We start from the raw sequence: 22,753 nt of genomic DNA on the forward strand, positions 1-22,753 counted from the left end.
TATTAAATTAGCCAAAAACCCAACAACCCATACCAAAAAGTCAAAAATTTTCTTTTCTCTCTACTTTTTGCGCATCTTTTCGTAAAATGTTAAAAAATTATTCCAAACATACTAATTTTTTTTAACTCACATTTTAACTAAATAACTAAAAAATTACTAAATTAATCTATTCTCAAACAAGGCCTAAGTACGCATATAAACTCCCTCTTGACGAACAAGTTTTTTGCCAAAATTTTGTAGTTTTGTCTTCATTCCACAATCACTGAGACATGTGATGTGTGAATACATTTTAGGGAGTCCGGATTCTCGGCCGCCCTACCCGGCAGCCGTTTCCAGCAGCCCCCAAAACGACGTCGTTTTGGGGGCAAATTTTCAAAAAAAAAAAAACGCAGAGGAAGAGAGGGAGGAAGGAGATGAAGAGGGAGGAAGGAGGAGGGAGGAGGAGGATGAGGAAGGGAAGGGCCGGACTGGAGGGGGCCATAACCAGTGGGGGAGGAGGAGGAGGAGGAGGAGGCGGAGGCGACGGCGGTGCAGCTGCTGCGACGAGCTGGATCGGGTGACGATCGGACGGCTGCGATGGCCGGCGGCGAGGTGACGAGCTGCGATGGCGAGCTCGCAGCCTCCTCCCTCCTCCTCCCTCCCTCCCTCTTCTCCCTCTCCCCTCCCCTCTAGTTTCTGTTCGAAGAGAGAGAAAGCAAGAACGAAGAAGAAGAAAAGAAAAAAAAAAAAAAAAAACAAACAAACAAAAAATCCCTAAAATAACGTTGTTTTGAAGGCTACCAGATAAGGCTGCCGAGTAAGGCGGCCAAGGATCCGAGTCCCATTTTAGGACCACCTTAAAAGGGACCATCCTCAATGACAACAAAGATCGTATAGGAGATCGGTCAGAGACTAGAGACTGACAATAAGATGATTGTCACGGGTACTCACGTGGCCACCTATACAAGTGACGTTGCCAACGTGATTTGACACCCATCTTGCTGTCACCCTATCATTCCGAGAGAGTTGTGCTACACGTGTATGGGCGTGTGTCGCCTACTCGTCCAAGTTAGATAGGGCAACCCATAGGTTACACGTTGGACACCGCTTGATTACCCGTCTATCTATTCCTTTTACACAATACTTTATATAAATTTTAAGAAAACCAAATTAATTAATTTTTGTTGGCTGCTTAGGCCAAAAATTGTCACATGATTTGGAGCATTATGTGACTGTATGTCTTATTAATAGTATTTTGTTATTTTTTTACATAAATAGACCATAAAAACATAAAATTCTATATTATTGGAAACATAATATTTTAAAAATATCAAGTACTAAATAATTATTCTGGTAATGAAAGTAGATGATGGGATGTGGTGTTTAACGTTATAGCCAAGCCATGGTGGCATGGACTAGGTCGAGAGGTACAATTCATTGTGGAAGGCTATTGAATACTGATGTAGAGTGTGTTGGGTGGTCTCAGGAAAACTCCTTGCTCTACAAATAATTATTCAATTTTTTGAAAATTTTACAGTGATCATGTGCGGAATCAATAAGAAGGGTTATGTAATTAAATATTTTAAAAAAATTAAGAAAAATTAAAAATATATATTTATAATTTAATCGTTGTAATAAAATAAATCTTGAATTTTTAATTTTATCAATTTAAATCCTAATTTTTTTTATTTGTTTTCAATTTAAAACATTTGCCTATGATATTTTAGCCATTAAACTCAATGTAAGTCATGGATGGTGAATTTGTCTCCACATGGAATTAGGGAGATGATGGATTTTATTCTATATCTACAAGAGAAACTAAAGTCAGAGATCACCTCTGACCTAATAAGGTTGGGGGGATCGTTCTAGGTCGGAGGTGATCGTGCAACAATCAAATCAACACTTTGGTGAGGCATGGTGTAGACACCCCATTTTTGACCGACCTTAAGACTCAGACGTCACCGATTGAGCGCTTGGTGATGTTGCATGATGTGCTTGTTCAGAAGTTTCAGAGTCGCGGCCGTGAGCCCTGCCTCCGGACTCCCGAACCCTTTTCTGTGCCTTGTCTCGGTTTGCGAACCAGACTCGGTTTTCTCTGTTTCTTTTCCTGAGGGGAGAGAGAGGTCCCGTAGACCATCTCTCAATATCCGTAGGCTACATTTGGTGGCCGTAGGCCATTTTGCCCATTTCGGAGTCCGGTTCCCGGTTTTCGGAGCCGTCAGGCTGTGTGCCTCGGTTCGGGACCGCTTAACCATCTCCTATTGCTCTGATTTTTGGCATACATCTTATTTCATACATTTTGAGGGACACTGGGGGCTGAGAAACCCACTTCGAGGTCAAATACAATTTTCGGTGCTTAACAGCCCATTTCCGGGACCCCGAACTGCGTGTTTTGGCTCCGGAACATTCGTTTTGCAACGGTTTTCGCTCATTTTTGGCAGGTACCTCTGTTTTATCACAGGGAAGGTCACTGAAGGGTGGGAGGCCAGCAATTGTTGCGACAGCCAGTTATCTCTCCTCCCGAGCCTCCCGGCGCCCGTTTTTCGCACTTCCGGGCTAATGTTGAATACCTTAGAGCTAGCGTTGCCAACTTTCAACCACATATCTGTGATCTACACATCTGAGAGGCCCCTAAAAGTTCATGGCCGGCCATTAAGGTCATTTGACCCTTTTGACCCCTTTCTTCCGGGCTAATGTTGAACCCCTTGGACCCTTTTTCTTCAACTTTCAACCACATATCTGTGATCTACACACCTGGGAGGCCACTAAAAGTTCATGGCCGGCCAGTAAGTCAACTTGACCCTTTTGACCCCCTCTTTCCGAGCCATTGTTGAACCCCTTGGGCCCACTTTCTTGGAATTTCAATTACATGGTTGTGTTGTACACACATAGGGCTACCTCCCCAATACCTGGCCGGCCAGAAAATCTGGTTGACCCTTTTGACCCCTAGCCGGCCGGCTAGGGGGTGTGGCCGGCCGGCCACCTCCGGCCAAAGTGAGCGGCCGGCCGTGCTCCTCTCACTGTTCCCCTTCCAGCTGTGAGGCAATATCCCCCAGATATTTTCTGTATCCGGGGGATATTTTGGGAGAGAGTTTTCCTCTCCATTTGACCCCCCTTTTACACCCCCTTTCTTGACCATATAACCAGCTGAAGACCTTCTTCTAGGGGGTTAGAAAAATTGCTCTTCAAGCTTCCATAGCCAACTCCATCTTCTTCCTCCTCAATTCCTCAAAAAACCCTAAGTCACTAACCATCATTCCTTCTACACCACCAAGCTCTACCACCACCATCTCATTTCCAGCAACAAGGAAAGATTCTTGAAGGCTAAAGAAGCTGCAAATCAACCCAAGAAGCAACAAAAGCTTGGATCTTCAAGGGTAAGTTACACTTTGATCCTTTTGACCCTTTTCCTTGATCTATTTCTAAGCCCCACTTCTTTTTGGTTTCAAGCTCCGACCCTAACTGAAAAGGGCCATATTTTGAGCTCATCTTCACTTCTCATTAAGGGCTCAACCCTGTTTGAGCCCTCCATAATATACTTGCTTCATTGATCATCTTGTATGTCATGATTTTGCATGCTATTTTTGGCCCATGATAAATCTGTTTTTGAGCATGTTATAAACTGATATAAGGCTTATTTTGAGCCCCTCTTCAACATTGGAGAAGGGCTCAACATTGTTTGGTGTCTCCATGTATCACTTGTAGTTATATCCCTTGTTTGGCTCCATTTTTGCATAAATTGGTAGCCCTCTTTGCTTCTGTTTTTGGACCTTGGTCCGAACTGAAAGTGGCCTTATTTTGGCCTATACTTCATGTTTCATTCACACTTTTTTTCTGTTTGGTGATTATTTTGTATACTTCATGTTTTAGCACCTTTTGAGCCTCATTTTGCATCATATTTTTAGCATGTTTGTATACTGATTTTGAGGCTTCCATATACTGTAAATGTTCATATTTTTGGTCCATCTTCAGTGTTGTAGAAGGAAATTTTTCAGTTTGGGTTTTTCTTATACCACTTGCTTCATTACCCCTCTTTTGGCCCCTATTCTTGCATGCTATTTTTCCCCTACCTATACTTGCAGTTTGACCATGTTTATAACTGTGAAAGTGCATCTTTTGGGACTGACTAGCTTCTGTCTTTGCATTGCATGTCCATATTGTGCATGTATAGTATGGCTATAGGCCATTTCGGATGCCTATTGTCGCATTTCGGGTCATTTCCTTGCATTTCATGTCATTTCGCTTCATTTCGGGACTGTTTTCCCCCATATTTTGTTGCTGAAATTCCATTAGCATGCTTGCATATCACTTTTGCCATGTTTCATTGCATTTTATCATTGCCTCGGTTTGCGTGCCCGTGTGCACGCATTTCGAGGCACCTCATTTTTATCCGATGGCATCCGATGTGAGTGTGGCTGAGGCTCACTCATGTTGGTATAAGCCCACTTGTCATTTCCATGCCATTTCATTGCATTTTATCACTGCCTCGGTTTGCGTGCCCGTGTGCACGCATTTCGAGGCACTTCATTTTTATCCGCTGGCATCCGATGTGAGTGTGGCTGAGGCTCACTCATGTTGGTATAAGCCCACTTGTCATTTCCATGCCATTTCATTGCATTTTATCACTGCCTCGGTTTGCGTGCCCGTGTGCACGCATTTCGAGGCACTTCATTTTTATCCGCCGGCATCTTATGTGAGTGTGGCTGAGGCTCACTCATGTTAGTATAAGTCCATATTGCATTCTGTATGTCATTTGCATTGCGTATGCATTGCCTCGGTTTGCGTGCCTGTGTGCACGCATTTCGAGGCACTTCATTTTCTACCATCGGCATCTTATGTGAGTGTGGCTGAGGCTCACTCATGTTAGTATAAGTCCATTTATCATTTTCCATGTCATTCGCATCGTTTTAGCATTGTCTCGGTTTGCGTGCCAGTGTGCACGCATTTCGAGGCACTTCATTTTCTGCCATCGGCATCCGATGTGAGTGTGGCTGAGGCTCACTCATGTTGGTATAAGCCCATTTATCATTTCATCATATTTTATCATTGCCTCGGTTTGCGTGCCCGTGTGCACGCATTTCGAGGCACTCCTTTTTTATCCACCGGCATCCGATGTGAGTGTGGCTGAGGCTCACTCATGTTGGTATAAGCCCATTTGTCATTTCCTTATCATTTGCATTGTATCTGTCATCGCCTCGGTTTGCGTGCCCGTGTGCACGCATTTCAAGGCATCTCATTTTTACCGCATTTATCATCGCCTCGGTTTGCGTGCCCGTGTGCACGTACTTCGAGGCATCTCATTTTCATTGTATCTGTCATCGCCTCGGTTTGCGTGCCCGTGTGCACGCACTTCGAGGCACCTCGTTTTCATAACATTGTGCATACTAGGTTGTATCTTAGGTTGCATTCCGTCATTTTCTCGGTTTGCGTGCCCGTGTGCACGCATTTCGAGGCATCTCATTTCCATAGCATTCTGTATGTTAGGATTATATCTTAGTTGCATTTCATGCATATCATGCATATTGCATCGTGTCCGGAATAGGAATTAGCCCGGGCACGGGAAACGAGGTACATTTCGTACTCCGAGTGACGGAATGTGTCTCAATTCCCCCAGTCACCAACACTCCGGATTATCCATGATGGAGTTAGGTTTTAGCTGTAGCTTCATGTGCATTCATCCTATATTGAGTTGTGCATTTCGACTCTTCGGCCATCATGCCTCGGTATACGTGATTGGTGGCACGAGGATCGAGACATGCATATATATGTGCAAATACATTGCTATGCCCCTTTCCTGCTCTCTGTTGCAGCAAGACGAAGAATCAGCAATTTTTCAGGACTTGGCACGCATTTCAAGAACAGATGTAAACAGAGGCTAATTGGGGCATTCCGGTGGATTTCCGCGCAAGACAACCCGGACATGCATCATCCACCAGAAGCAAGACAGTCCCTGGCTTGCACGCCAGTTTATTTGCTTTCTAGTTAATTCATTAATTAATTAGAATTCTGTAATATTTTGGACTGTAATATTCTTTTATTTTGGGGACTGTAATATTCGGACTGTATTATTTAATCGGACCCTCCGAGTGAGGGCACAACTGTAATAAGTGTGCGTGAGTGTGATGTATGTCTTCCAACCCCACGTCTTTCTCCCTTTTATTTATCCGCTTACGATGGTTAGATTAGGGCATATTTAAATTGGCATACAGTATGACAGCATGTTTGCATTCATTCATCTGTATTACATGCACCGGGCTCGGCGCACCATACTAACTGCATCGTACTTTCAATTCCAAATTGAATACATGGTAGTTGTAGCATTTCATATACCATCTTAGAATAGCCGAGCCTGCTATAGTTGCATTTTGCATGTGTTGCATTAAGCATTTTTGTATACTTAGGATCATGCATGATTTCTAATGTAGTTTCTGTTTTTGGCTTGGAGTACTCGGTGAGTTTTATGCTTTAGCATCCTTGCATGCGTGTGAGTGTTGCCATGAATAGCATGCTTACCATGAGGCTATGTGCTTATGTGATATAACTGCCTGAATGCCTGTGGGTGAAGGCTGAGTTACTTAAATTGGAATAAATCATCAAATGTTTTAAACTTACCTGCGGGTAGCAAACCACTTTCAAAAACAAACATGAAATGTTTTGTTCCAATTCGGGCGACCCAGTCTATATTTATATGCTGCGAGCATCACATAGTGACCTAGGCTAATAACCGGAATAAGAATTCACAATGTTTTCAAAAATTGATATCATGATTAGTAGAGGCCGGTCTATGACCGGGCGAGCGGGGGTGCTCACGAAGTGACCTTCCCCAATCGTACCCAAGTTCCCGAGCCGAGGCAACTTTGGTGATGACGGACACGTGGCCTTTTGGCACCGAGTCAGGGTTTCCTAAATTTCCCAAAATAAAATATTTAGGTGGCGACTCTGTATCTGGCAAAGCAGTCCATGTTTGGCACTTCTTTCAAAAATCTGTTTTCTCAAAACGATTTGCCGGATTTGGACTCTTTGGTTCAGATTAAGAACCGTGACTGCGAAAATCGAGTCCGAGCTGTAGCGAGGTCCCCCGCGGGCTTGTTACACATGGTTATAGCAAGGAAACAAAGGAAAGATGAGTTTGTATGGTTATTTTTTGATTGCTTTTGCTTGTGCTTTACTTGTTTGTTTGATTTCCTTTTAAAACTATTTTTTTTTTTTTTTGGTTCCGCTTTAAATTTTTTTGATTGGCTCCTTTTATAGCTAATTGGTACATCGTTGTTGACCGTTGATTTATTCTTGATTGGTCGATCAGTCTTTTGTCAGGAGTCATTTTAGTAATGGCTAACTTGCGATTTCTATTTGATCGTCGGAGTTTTGTTTATCGACTGACTCGCTCCTTATCAGATATAGCCTCTGTTTGGGAAGAAAAAGCCCAGGCTTTTTTGGCTAAAATAGCCACAAAAAACAAAATAGGCTATTTTAGCCACAAAAAACAAAATATCAAATCCAACCCATAATCATTACAATCCTCTCTCACAAAAAAAGTCAAAAAAGTCAAAAAGCCAAAAAGCCCTTCCCAAACCAGGCTAAAATAGCCCAGGCTAAAATAGCCAAAAAGCTAAAAAGTCAAAAAGCCAACCCACTTCCCAAACGGAGGCATAATGGCCAAGTTGTATTTAAAAATAATGGCTTGATCTTAGTTGGCCGGATGACATCCTTTTGTCACAGGTGTTTTTGGTAGTGGCAACTGGCCCTCATTCTTGTCTGTCCTGATCGGCAAGTCATTATTTTGTCAATAATCGATCTAACCTAGGTCCAATTTTGGCTGATACGCTATGGATTCCCTTTAGGATGTATTTTAAAATAGTTCAGTAAGTAAAACAAGGCAATTTTTATCAAATAAACCTAAAAAAGTTAGTTTATGTTTTGGTATTTAATGAATTTTTTTGGTCAGTTTGTTTGATTTTGTTCTAAGTTTATCTAGTTGAGATGGATCTAAAAATTTTTTATAAAAAAAATTGTACAATTTAAAAAAATTCACGGAAGATGAAAATAAATTGAAGAAAATGTCACTGTTATGAGTTAGAGCATTTGGTTTTATTTTTTAATCAATTTTTCAAAATCCAAGATCTAAAACCTGTTTCGTTTAGGGTTTGTGAAAGTTCATTCCAAAACTCAAAACTCAAAACCCAAAACTTGTTTGATTTAGGATTTTCACAAAATTGATTTTGTTTGGTTTTGAAGTATTGCCCAATTTTTTTTTTTTAAAGATGTATATGATTTTGATAGACTTAAGCAGTAAACAAAATGTGAAGAACTCAAAAATAAATTTAATAAATACATAAAACATTAAAATTGTAATAATTTATAAATGGGTTCAATTTTTTTTTTTTTTTTTGTGTATATTTTTATTATTTAGTAATTTTATAAAAAGTTATATTTAAATGTGAAATGTTTTAAATATATGCAGATTGAGACCATGTTTGTTTGGACGGACTGGATAAGGAAGGATTGGAATCCAACGGACTGTTAATCCTGAATAAACATTCCTTGGACTATTTCACTGAAAATAATATGTATCCCATATTTATTTTATCATACTATTTTAGTGAATCTCGTGTTTAAATAGAAAATTATGAAAAATGAGAACTTCTCAAAAGATCATTTTGTCTTTTGAATTGTTTACAATGACCATGCTAAATTTAAATTAAATTTTATTTCAGTAAGACTACTATTAAATTTATTTAAATGCGACATTAAAAGTATATTTCCATTTATAATTTTGCTAATACAAAAAAAAAAAAAGATAAAGGAAAAGACTATTATCACTACAACAAGTTGGGTCTTGAATGACGAAATTTTTTTGTCTCCAAAGAGCTAATTTCGTCACTATAGATATTTGTGAGGAAATATTTTCGTCACCGGTTTCGTCATTGAATGTTTGTCACTAAAAACCACCGTGACGAAAAATAATTTCGTCACCAATGAAATTACTTCAGTGACGAAATTTTTTGTCACCAATAAAACAACATTTTGTCGCCAAAAATTCTCATTTTCGTCACCAAATAGTTATTCAGTACCATATTTATGACTTTAGTTGACGAATAAATTTGTCACGCATGTTGATCATTGATGAGGAAATAATTTTGTCACAATAAGATGTGAAGGTGACGAAATTTTTCGTCTTCAAAAGTCATAATTTTTGTCACCAATAAAAAAATATTTTGTCGCCAAAAATTTTCATTTTCGCCACCAAATAGTTGGCCAGTACCATATTTATAACTTTAGTTGACGAATAAATTTGTCACGCATGTTGATCATTGATGAGGAAATAATTTCGTCATAATAAGATGTAAAGGTGACGAAATTTTTCATCTTCAAAAGTCATACATGGGTGACGAAATATATATTTCGTCACAAATATATATATATATATATATGTGACGAAATTTTTAGTTACCATACAACAAAATAAATAAAAACTTTCATCTATAAAATGTCGTAAATTTTGTCACATTTTTTTTATTAGTGACGAATAATCACTTTGTCATAATAACAAGTACAAATGACAAAAAAATTTGTCACTAAACTTGTTCCATATTTTATATTCAATTTAAATTATTATTTCACAAATATCCCTGCTCATATCCCAATAACCTTTTAATTGTACTAAGAAATCCACTAGCTATTATACACCACTCCACACAAAAATTCACTAAACCATTATATTATAAATCAAAATGTATCCATCAAACAACTTTAATAATAATCCATTATGTATAACAAAAAAATCATCAAAGCAAATCCCAAAATGAACTAACATGGAGTCCACAAAAAAAAAAAAAATCAACACTCAATCTTAATTTGCAACTACAACTAAGTATCAATTCAGGAAATAAATAAATAATTCAACACTTGATCTTGATTTGCAAATATACTTCCAAACGTCATCAAAAACCAATCTGCAAACAAAATAAATAAGAAAGACATTAATATATTATTAATTACATCTAAAATCATATTTAAATAATTTTATTTTATAAACCAATTTAATAGAAATGCATATAACAATCCAAAACTTCAAAAAGCTGAAGTGATCCTTAATGATAAGCAACACAGATAACAGAAGATGACAAAAGATTGCAAGAATACCATGTATCACTAGAACTAATGCCAACAAGAACCAAAGAGAATCACATGACGTGTTCACAAACTAATCAATCCATAGTTTTTATAGGAGTTACCATTTTCATTTAAATCTAAATATGTTCCTATTTTATTTTTAACTTCAACGAGGTAAAAGGTCAAAACACACATGCAAGCAAACATAAAAACAAAAACAAATACACACGAATAGATATTGAAATAAAAACACAATTAGACCTCCAAACAGTTTGGGTTAATTATATTTTATATGGTTTTGTCCAAAAACACTTTACCTTCTTCATGTTTAAAAATATACACATAACCCTCTTGAAATTTGCAGTAAAGTGCAAACGTTGCAAATTCTGGTTTAGTTAACCATGCGTTAACACACACTAAATTGAGCGTGTGTTAAGAAATATATATAATGATACTTTTGCCCCTTTTTCAATTTGCCTTTTTCTATTCTTTTCTTCTTCATTCCCTCTCCCTCCTCCTCCTTTCTACAGCAGCGGACCCACTTGCCATTCCCCTTCTCACTTCCTCCTATATTTCACATGCCACCACCAGCCAATAGCCTCATGGGCCACCATGGCTATCAACCACCTCTAAAACAAAACCCAGTATTCACTTCCCCAAACACCAAGGTTGGGTGACTTAGCAAGACACAGTCCACCAGGACACCACCATGCATTGCCAAACCCAACCCTAACACCTAGTGGACAAGCACATTTCACCCTCTCATCTTTCTCTCCCTCGCAGGGAAGTAAAATTTTAAACTCATCTCCCTCTAACAACCTAAAAACAGAAAGTTCTAAACACAAGTTCTAAAGGCAACGAATCACCTTTTATGTTCTGAACTGTGAAAACTCCAAGAAAAGAAAAACAATGAAAATGAAAATGGGGTAGAAAATTTAGGGAAAAATGCTATATAGTTGAGTACGAGACTGAGGAGAGACATTGCCATTTTTTAAGACAGCTAAGCTGAGAATAATTAAGATGTTATTAATGAAATCATTAAACCAATGATGTGTATTGATCAATCACTATAGCCAAACTTTATGTTAGGAACAAAAGCAATTACTAACAATTAACAATAGACTACTTAAATTAGTACTGAGAAAAAAAATCACTGTAAATAAATTAATCCCTCACGACAAGAGAAGCTGTATAGGTGTCATATGAGAGAAGGGGGAGGAATGATATGAGACAGACCATGGGACAAGAAAGGGAAGAATGGGAAGAAAAACAAAAGGAAAGAGTCCCATCTAACACTTTATTGTTGACCTTGAACTATGTTTTCTGAAGAATTAAACAAAAATCAAGTTAGGTTTTCTTCAGTCAGAGTCTACAAGTCAACAGTTAACATTTAACATATGTTGTGATCTAATGTTCCCCATGACAACAAAACAATGTGCAATAAGTATATGCATTCAATAATCCAACACTCTATTGTCCATTTGGAGGTATTGACATCAACTTAAATAACCAAAATGTCCAGAAGGACCCAATTGACATCAACTTAAATAACTACAATGTCCAGAAGGACATCAACAGACCAATGTGCAATAAGTATATGCTAAGTGATTTCTACTAATATGAAATAGAACTAGACCATAGTAGGTATACTAAGTGATTTCTATTAATATGATCTATCTTCCACATACACAAAAAAAAAATGTTCAATGCTCAGATGCCAATGGGAAGATAAGATCCATGACAATCTAGTTTCTTGTATTTTGCATCCTATAATTTTAGTTTTTTATTTTTTTAAAAGACAAAGACTAACTAGATTCTTGTGCTTGCTTACTTGCTTTGTTTACCTTGCGATTTGCATGATATCTCTAATTTGCATGGGTTGTATCAACAAAATCCAAAATTTGATCCAGGTTATGGCACTCCTCAGGCTATACATACACTTCTCGCTTCCATGGAAAGATCTCCTATTACCCTCACCTCAAATAATCCTCATGATGCACAAAGGGGTCAATGTCACATGTAAAGTTTTATTCAAGCTGCAAGTAGCAATTGTTTACTCCTCATATTTATCAACCTCAGTATTTTGCTGAACAAATATAAATAGATCCTCTGGAAGATGTGATACAAATGTTGATGAATAAGGAAATCTTTTAGCCAAATCTACTAGTGTAATAGATACCTTAGTTCCAACTTTATATGTAATTTTTTCATGAAAATGAAGACCTGGCAAAATGTTTGCATCCCCCTGCATTGCTTTTCTTTCAACCTCCATGTGAACCTGATATAAATCCCAGAGCAACCACAATAATTTTAATGAAGCAAGAAAATGTAAATATGGAACAGATAAGAGTACTTTTAACCAAGAAGCAGCATACGAGGAAGATGGGGAGGAGAAATTTTTTGATTTAATAAGATGTAATTTAACCAATTTAAGGAATATGTAGGTTATCGGTTATCGGTCATCAACCATTTCAATCATCTAATCTATGCTCAAAGGAGAAAAACAACAAACAGGAAAATCCAGTCACATCAAAAGCCTTCAATAGAAAAATACCCGCTCTCTTATTGTAGCTAACAACCCGTCATTCCATTGCTCACCATCTAAACAAATTTCTACAAAATAAACAACTTTTTATTAAAGAAGCAATATATCACACTTAATGATATGCAATGGGTGCTCAAAAAAATCAAAATTAAAAATCAAAGAAAGAGTGAGAGTTTGCAAGAGCTACACTAGTTAAACGGTAATGCAACAACTAGACTGCCAAATCTGTTTATGCATCCGCGTGAAATGTCCTCTAAATACCATACTTTAAAAACCAATATAGCTCATGCACTACAGGCATCAAGCACACTCCAAAAAAAGGTGACCACAGCTATGCATAAGACAGAAAATCTGACAGACAGGAAGCTGTTTCTTATTAACACAAGCATTCAACATTATAGTAAAGCAGTACTAAAAAAATAAGTTTAAATCAAAAAGTAAAACCTGAAGCACTTGAGCAGCATATCTCTGAGTTGCTGCATCTTGGACAGATTACCTACATCTCATAGTTGGCGGTACTTTGTCAAATGCAGGGATTAGTGGGCAGGCATTCCGTCATGGTCTTCAGATCAGTAATGTCCACCAGTTGGAAGCAGTTACAGGTTTGTACCCAAAAAAAAAATAAATAAATAAATTTGTAACAGGACAGCATCGCATGTTCATAGATTGCATGGCCCTGCTTGGTGCAATTTATTAACTCTTTTAATTTTGGGAATCTGTGCCACTATGCCTGGTGGATCTTGGAATAATTAACCATAAAAAATACTGCACCAAACAGGCTCATTACGCAATTTGAGAACTAGATCAACATACGACACATGTAAGATTAAGATGGAAAAACCATACAACAACTTCAACTTTAACTTTGTTCCACCTATTTTCCATTCATTAAAAACTGGACTAGGAAGTTTCCAGTTTTCCTCATCATATTGTCCAAGAATCAGACCTTGTTTTCATGAAAGATACATAACCATTGGTCACTGAACAGCAGTTCATCACATTCTTAGAATTTGTATTTGCATTCAAAATTTACTGAAATTGTGTAGGAAAAGGGGAGGTAGTAAATTGTTCAGAGAAGCAGAATGCAAACCTCTTTCATGGTGTCCTTGGAGGACTTGGCCAGTTTGGCATAATCACACGAGCAAGAATTTCTCTAGAACCAGCACCAAAAATGGTAAAAACACACATATATTTGTAAACTTCAAAATGAGGACTTGGCCAGTTTGGCATAATCACATGAGCAAGAATTTCTCTAGAACCAGCACCAAAAATGGTAAAAACACACATATATTTGTAAACTTCAAAATAAGCTCCAGTATAGTAGAATTTACCAGTTTCATAAGACCATGCCATTCCGAACAGGTAAAATGGATAAGAGTTTTGTACTCAGACTTCTCCACATTCATCAGAGACCAGAAGCATTTGATATCTGCAAAGAACACGTTCGATTACATTGAAGGATTTATGATAATAAACAAGACAGGTCTCCTGAATAATTGGAGATCATCATTCAATCCGCAAGACCCAGTTCAAGCCAACCAATTTCAATCAGATGGAAGAACAATTTACTGTCTTGAATTGGCCAGAAACATCAACCTAGAAAAAAATGATATAATATACCAGCTGAGGCATGTCATGACCCACCAATCCTCCACTATAGTTAGTAAAGAAGCAAATAAACCCAATGGCTCTAATACCTGCTTGCTTGGTTGGTGCAGGAAATTGAGAACTTATCCCAACTAAGCTATATCTCATCAACACTTTTCGTATTAGAAGTTTCATATGTAAAATTCTTGGATAGAGTTCATGTGTCCGAGATCAAAAGGCTTGTGGGAAGTTCCACACCCATGGCTCAATCTTTTCGTCCCTAGAAGCAAAATACACAATTTTGCTGAAGAAGTTTTTGGCAACATTCTAACAGATACAAGCAATGGAGGTTATAGGGTAATAAACTATCCTGGCCAATTAGATTTATAGGGTAATAAACTATCTTGGCAACATTCTATTAGAAAGAAAAAAAAACATTGAACAATTAGATTTATAGGCTAATCAACTATCCTGGCCATAAAATCTAGAAATAATACATGTATATATACATATGTTTTATATAAGCACATGTTCTTTAGAAAGAATAAAGTGAAGGCAACACATCTATAGAAAGAGGTCCAAAAACAAAATACCTTCAAGCTTCCAGCTATGCAATCGAGGTTATCTTCTGGATGTAAGTAGATGTAAATAATAATTACAAATCTTTATGCCAACAGTTTAAATATAATTGTCATAGCCCTACAGCTCTCCAAACAAGTTCATCTACTTCCAAAAATAGAAAAAAAAAAATATATATATATATATATATATAGAGAGAGAGAGAGTACAAACCAATAAACCAACTTCAATAAAACATACCAAAATACCCCACACCCTATGAGAAGCAGCAGAGTCCACACCCTGGGGATCATCAATGAATAGTTCCAGAGATTTTCAGCTACAACAAAAATGTATCTCGGAACATTGTTTGTGACAACACTAAAACCATAAAACAATAAAAACTACAAAGAATGCTAACAACCAAGGCACTAACTCTCCACCAGGCACAACTTGCAAAATCAATTTCAGTATACAAACAAAAAGATAATTTCTGATCTAAAATTAATCATCTAATTGTCTCAAATCAATTAGGATGTAATAAATAATTTTAGACCCAACCACACTAAATAACTAATTCACTAAGATGTAACAATCATCCTAGGACACAACCACACTGAATAATTAACTAAGTTGTATAAAAAACACACCCACACAGGATAAAATCTGTCTTCTTCTTCAAAGAACAGAATGAAACCAAAGCAAAATTCAACTCTCTCTCTCTCTCACTCTCTCTTGGTTTTCTTCCTCAAATCTTCATCATTTTCTTTCATTTTCGTTTCATTGTACTCACAAGATCAATGTCTTTCACTTTCTTCACTCAAAAATAAAGTAAACCCAAATACATTTAAGAAATTTCTATTCAAATAAAATAGCAAATTTTTTTATTCTATAATTTTTTTCCCCCAAATCTTTGTTCAATATGAGGAAACAAAGCACAAATCACCAGAATTGAATCCCTATTTTATAAATCTAATCCCTAAGCAGAACATTGATGGCTAACAATTAACTACCAAGAAAAACCCAAAAGATACATATAAACTTGAAAACTCAAACGATAAATCAAAGCTTTTAAATCGCTCAATAAAGAAAACAATTCCAAATTTATTACCAAATCAACAATAAAGCCAGATTATAAGCTAAAAAAAATGTGCAGATTGAAACCCATAAAATTTTTGAAACAACTCAATTAAATCGATGCACTACAAGGAAAAAATAGAGAAAAAAGAACCTGTGTTTGATGCAGAAAATGGAGCCCTATTTATACAGGAAGGACCGACGGTAGTGTAGTCGTTGAAGGTGGAGTAGCAAGGTAAAGAGCTATGGCGGAGAGGTATTACGTGTGTGTTTTGAGAGAGAGAGAGAGTGAGAATTGATAAACAGAGAAAGGGCAAAAAAAATTAATACCCTATTTTGAGAGAGAGAGAGAGAGAGAGAGATGGCAAACAAAAAAGGATTAAAAAAAAATTAACTTGTTTGTTCCAGTTTTTAAAAATTAGTTTTCAGAAAATTCTATTTATTTATTTTTCATATTTTAATATTTTTCAATAATTTTTTTAATATTTTAAGTTTTTTTTATAAAATTTTTAGACACACTTAATATAAATATACTTAAAAAGTATAATATATGTGAAAACAAATATTTAAAAAATACACTAAATATCAAAAAATATAAAAAAATATATGAAAATTCATTACATTTTTCATATTTTTGTGTATTTATTAATTTTTTAAAATATTTTTTCACAAATATTTTACTATTTAGATACATCTAAATAAGGTGTATCTAAAAAAGTAAAAAAATTACTTAAAATTTAAAAAATATTAACTAAAAACTAAAAAATACGAAAAACAAAACACACCATTTTTAGAAAATTAAAACCAAACGCACTGATGTTTTCTTTTTTTTTTTATTGTTGCTCAATACATTAAAATTTTTCTACCAAAATTGGTGACAACATTATTTTCTCACCAAAAGATCTCAAAAATATTTGGTGACGAAACTTATTTTTTTTCTCACCCAAAAGTAAGTATTTATTGACGAAAATAAACTTCCTCACCTATTATTTTTATATTTTTATTATACGTGACAAAATTTATAATTCCTCATGTATTATTCTTATTTAGTGACGAAATTTGTTTTCTTCACTAATTTTCGTCACTATACCAATACAGAGAATAAGAGAAAGAGACACCAGAAAAAGAGTAAAGAGAAATCACGTACTAAATCACCGAGCGAAGAAGATGTGGCGGTTACTGGCAAGGCTACTAGTGGCGGCGACGATCGGCAAGGCTAACAGAGGCGACAATGGCGATCGGCGTGGTGGAGGAGCAAGAGGTAAGACAAATTAATACCCTATTTTGAGAGAGAGAGAGATAGAGATGATAAACAGAAAAGGGGTAAAAAAAATTAATACCCTATGTTTTTTTTAATTGCCGCTCAATATATCAAAAATTTCCCACCAAAATTGGTGACAATATTATTTCCTCACCAAAAGATATCAAAAATATTAAAACATTTTGGTGACGAAAATATATTCCTCACAAATAATTTTATAATTAGTGACAAATTTTTTTCTCACCAAAAGTCCCAAAATTTTGGCGCCACAAAAAAAAAGTAGCGGGAAAATTTTTGGTGACGAAACTTAATTTTTCCTCACTTAAAATGAAGTATTTATTGACGAAAATTTTTTTTGTCACCTATCATTTTCATTTTTTTATTATATGTGACAAAATTTATAAATTCCTCACGAATTATTTTTATTTAGTGACGAATCTTATTTTCTTCACTAGTTTTCGTCACCATAGGTTACTTTTGTTGTAGTGTATATGTCACGAGACTAGTTTATACATGCTTAAAAGAAAAAAAAAGAAAAAAGAAAAAAAAAAGACATGTTTAAAAAAATGTTTTTAAAAATGAAGAAAAAATATGTTTTTTTCCCCCTTTTGAATATTGAAAGTAAATTTCCTTTTATTATTTTGCTAATACCAAACAAATAAAAGAAAACAATTATCTATTACGATATTAATTTATACATGTTTAAAAAAATAAAAGAAAGAAATGTTATATATTTGAGGGGTTCATTTCATCATTGAACTATCTAATCTGTACGTTAGCTCAATCCGCCCATTTCTATATCACACCCCTCATGGGATAGAGTTATCCCACATATGGGGGGACTATTAATCCCATTAGACTATTAGTCCTACCTTTGTTTTTCTGTCTAAATGTTGGACTAATTATCATGAAATCCAATCCTATGGTTGTATCCCACCAAACAAATACACCTGAGTGGATATAAAACCACAAAAAGAAGTATTAAATTTTCAAAATGTTCATAAAAATAAAAAATATGGAGTGAAACTTTGCCTTGTAGATTAAATTAGATGCAAAGAAGTAAATTCAGATTAGCTATATGAAAGAAGTAAACAAATTTGACTATAATATTGCAAAGAAGTTTTGGCTAAAACCAATACACACAAGACCCAAAAAAACTGAAAAATTAATTTTGAAAATTCATAAAAAAACAAGTTTTGAATTTTTAAATTTCTAAAAATTATTTTCAAAATATACGACTCAAAACTAGTGTGAAAACTCATAACCAAACAAGTTTTGAATTTTTAAAATTCTTTGTACAAAATTATCTTTCAAAACTGATTTAAAACTAAACCAAACGCAGCCCAAATTATTCAAATCATGACTTATTTTTTTTGAGTAAAAATCATCAGGCCCGGAAAAAATTAATTACCAGCAACATTGCCATTCATGGCTTCTCCAAGTGTTTCAAAACAGCTTTAGATAAGAGCATCTCCAACGGTAGTAGGCATTTTGCCTATCTAAATATTACTATAAAGTATATATTTTATTTTGCCTATCAATTGTTTTATGTTTCTACTCCAACCATGCTCTTTATTTTAACTATTTATCTAAATACTATTAATTTTATAGAATGCCATGTCAACAACAAAGATGGAGGGAAATGATCCTAATGATTGAATACATTTTGCCTAGCGTTGAAGGCTAGCTACATGTAGCTAATGAATATGAGTTGAGCCAAAATGCCTAATGATATGCCTAGTGCATTGGAATTGAAAAAAGTGAATCATACTAGGCATTTTAACTAACAAGTATTATATGCCTAGTGCATTAACAAAGCAAAATGCCTCACTGGTGAATAATTGTTATAAAAGGAAATCAAGCAAACAAGTAAAGGACAAGCAACCCCTAAGGGCCCAATTGGTATAGTTTCTGCTTTCATTGTTTTCGTTTCGGAGAACAATAGTAATGAAAAGTTTGAAAATTGTTTTCAATCTTTTTTTTTTTTGTTTTCAGCGAAAGCAGTTTTGGAAATTTCAGAATAAAGTTTTGGCATGTCATAAAATTATTTTGAAGTACTTGCCTCATGTTATCCCCAGAAAGATGAATTGAGGTGCATTGTTGAGGAAGAAGATAATGGAGTGGTTGAGATTTTTGCCACAACATAAGTTAATTGAGGTAAATATGTGCCCGTAAGAGGATACTGGAGTTCAGACTACCAAAAACTAGAAATACACAATACGCCCCCAAAATTTTTTTTTAAAAAAACTCACAACTCAAACGGCTAAACAATGAAACAAGTAAGAATTCTCTCATAACTAATGTAGAGTGTTTGGCCATGAAGTTCTTAAAACCCATGGTCAAACATGGCAAAAGCAAAAAATAGTAGTAGACGCAAGTTGACAGGTGCTTGGAATGACGTGGAATTCGGTCGAGACATGAAAAAATGTCATTGATCAATACCCATTGCTTTGCCATGGTATACAATGGATTTCGGCCAAATTCCAATGTTTAGGCCTCCAATTTCACGATTTTTCCATTTTAGGAAGAATTTGTTTCTATAATTACTTAGTCTAAATGAATCCGTTTGATGCTAGATTTTTTTCAAAATAAGTAATTTTTATTATAGTTTCCAAATTTCAACTTTACTCAAATTTTTCCATTTTTGGTAATTTTTGTACTGTCTTTGATTTAGGCTTGATTAACGAGCATTATCTTTCATAACTTATTTCCTATTGTAATTTAGGAATGGTTGTTCTATAAATAATGGTTGTGAATCTTAAGGCTAAACAACTTATTTTGAAAGAATTAATATATTTTCAAGAGAGTATCCCTCGATCAAATTCGTGATTAATATTTTTATTTCATTATTCTACCCTGCATCAAAAACATAGAGGTTACCCTTGCTATTAGGATGCTTTTCCCTTGATTTCTTTTGTGGAGTAGAGAATATTGTTCCAACCTTCTTTGTAGTCACTTTCAAAAGACTGAAGACTAAAGCAGGTTGGAAAGCAACCAAAAGCATCATAACAGACAATGAGCATCTTTAGTCACATGGTCTTAAAAATCTTCGATCCAGTCTTTTTAGTAGGTGTTTGGGTAAACTTAATAAAAAAAAAAAAAAAAAAAAGTCAAAAAATTATTAAAAAATAAAAAAAAACTTATACTGTTCATAATTTTTTTTGACGGAAAACCAACAACACTAGTTAGAGACAAAAAAAAAAAAAAAAAAAAAAAAAACCGAAATGCTTCTTTATACTATTCACAATTTTTTTGGCAAGAAACATGTACAAAAAAAAAAATAATCATTAAACTTTGTACATAGATACACATTGAAACCCACCACACATTGAAAGACCAAGCCGCACTGGCCATCACGTGAGGCAATGTCAGTACGAATAGGAGACTAGGGGCAATATAGTAATTTGCATATTTATTACAATATTATAGTACATATTTTTTCATAAAAAATTAAAAATTATCCTAAACATTTATCTTTTTTTTTCTTATTTTTTTTAAAAAATTAAAAAATATACTTAAATAAATTATCCTAAACAACCAGTTAGTGAAACGACAATTGCATTGCCTAAATGGGGATAGTTTCTTTGTAGGTCATATTGGTGTTTTGGTTTTATTGAGCCTATCCCTCTCGAGATGTGAGAGGATGTTTTTGTTTGACTACTATTCTAGCCACTCAAAATTGTGAGGACCTTTTTGTTTTTATGTTAGGCTTGTGTGTATTGAGTTACATTGTAATGTCCTATTTCTTCTTCCATAGTCGACAAGACTTAAAAATTGTTTTGCTTAAATGAATTAGCTAATGGAGAAAAATTGTGAGAACTGATCACCTGTAAGAATTGTAAATTAGTATTGAATTATCACAAGATGAAAATCCCTATTTATTTAGACGGTTCCACATGGTAAATTACTTACTTGCCAAACACTCCCCTACTCCAAAAGAAAAAAAAAAAAAAAAAAGACAAAAAGATTAATTTTAGAAAGATATATGGAAAAAATTTAACGACTAAAATTTAGGATAATTTATTAACACTTTTGTTTCTTGTTTTCTATTTTTGTTTTCATCTCTTTTTTTGGAAATTAGAAACGAAAAATTTTGTGATATATTTTTTTCATTTCCAAAACATAGAATTGATTCTGAAATTTTTAAAATTTTTGAAAACCAAAAAAAGGGTATTTTCATTTTTTTTGAAATTAAATTTTCACTATCTCCTCTCCTCTCCTCTCCTCTCCATCATCTCCAACCACCTTCTGGTGATCCCATAAAATAAATAAAAAAAACCACCTTTTGATGACACTTTCATGACCAATCATACATTGCTGTGACCTCTGGCCACCTCATATTTTTTGACAACAATCTGGCTACCAATTCCGGTGGCCACTTTCGACCAACCTCCACTGCTTGTTGTTGGTAAAAATATCAGAAAAATAATATCGTCTTAAAAAAAGGGAAGTGATTGAGACCCACTCCAATCACCACCCCCGCTACCCCACACACACGTGGCGGGTGGTGATTAGAGGAGAAGGAAAAAAAGAAAAAGAACAAAGAAAAACTAGACAATCAGAAAGAGAGGGGGTCAAAGGGGGTGCCTCCTTCAGGGGTCCAACTCATTTTCCTAATAAAATACAAAAATAATGAGATAAAACCATATCAGACTGAGGGGCGGTTTGATAGTAAGATCATAAACCAAACTGTGAATGTCGGATTGACAAATAACCAAACCGCGACTTGGACAGTCTGGGACAGTTTCAATTAGTTAGTTAATTGATTTTTTTTTATTTAAAAAACAATTATCAAGTATGTGCATAATGTATACCACTAATTTGTATAATATTTTTCTTATATATAATACAAATTAGTTTTACATAATATTTTTTTATATATACAACTGTCAATTTGTAACAAATTTTACATTTTAAATTTCTCTCAACACTCATTTTTATTTTGATATGTCATTACATATTTCATTAGTGATTAAAAAAAATATGTATTAACTATCGCAGAATGATTTCGAAGGTTTATTATAAATTTTAAATTTTAATTTGTAATTAAAAAATAAATCAATGTAGATTAGTATGAATCGATACGATTTCAATATATTAAATAGTATTTTACATAAATATCTCATTTTCTTTGAAAAGATTAAACACATTGCCATGGGCAGAAATACTATTCTTTAGCCTATAATCTCTCTCTCTAGTATTAAATGATTGGTGTGTAATGATGTGGGTTGATAGTGTACTGGTCTATTTATAGGATACAACAGCCTATATAAATCAATCATTTAGAAATAATGATCCATTAAACTAAAATAATGGAGGAGTTATGGGCGGCAATAAAACCAATGAAACAAATGACCTGGATAATACATTAACTAATGAAGGAATGTTGCGGGTGATTCATACACCCAAATAATAATTTAGTATGTTTAATTAAAATTTTAATTTTTATTATATTTTAATATAAATTTATTAATAAAGACAATATATATTAAATTTTAAAATAACTTTCTTTCTTAGGAGAATAGAAAGAAATTGAGAGAGAGAGAGAAAATATAACTCTGTATATTTCAATGAACAATATGAATAAATATAAGACTTCTTTATATAGGAGAATGATAAGTTAAGTATGGTAA

At 34.7% G+C, this 22,753-nt stretch overlaps 1 long non-coding RNA gene across 17 annotated transcripts; it reads right to left on the reverse strand.

Moving 5' to 3' along the window:
- Positions 1 to 9,681: 9,681 nt before the first annotated feature.
- On the reverse strand, positions 9,682 to 16,199 carry LOC145798849 (uncharacterized). Of its 17 annotated transcripts, none has more exons than XR_014340623.1 (9): positions 16,014 to 16,199; positions 15,044 to 15,085; positions 13,969 to 14,066; positions 13,728 to 13,790; positions 13,082 to 13,199; positions 12,647 to 12,705; positions 12,272 to 12,370; positions 11,937 to 12,128; positions 9,682 to 9,932 (listed from the first exon to the last, which is right to left on the reverse strand). It is a non-coding gene; the product is annotated as an uncharacterized LOC145798849 (long non-coding RNA). The 17 variants fall into 17 exon arrangements; XR_014340620.1 differs by having other exon boundaries at positions 15,017 to 15,085; XR_014340624.1 differs by having other exon boundaries at positions 15,044 to 15,122.
- Positions 16,200 to 22,753: the final 6,554 nt, after the last annotated feature.

This window comes from Camellia sinensis, chromosome 9, assembly GCF_055761805.1.
Source record: "Camellia sinensis isolate YWXY chromosome 9, ASM5576180v1, whole genome shotgun sequence".
NCBI classification, from domain to species: Eukaryota; Viridiplantae; Streptophyta; class Magnoliopsida; order Ericales; family Theaceae; genus Camellia; species Camellia sinensis.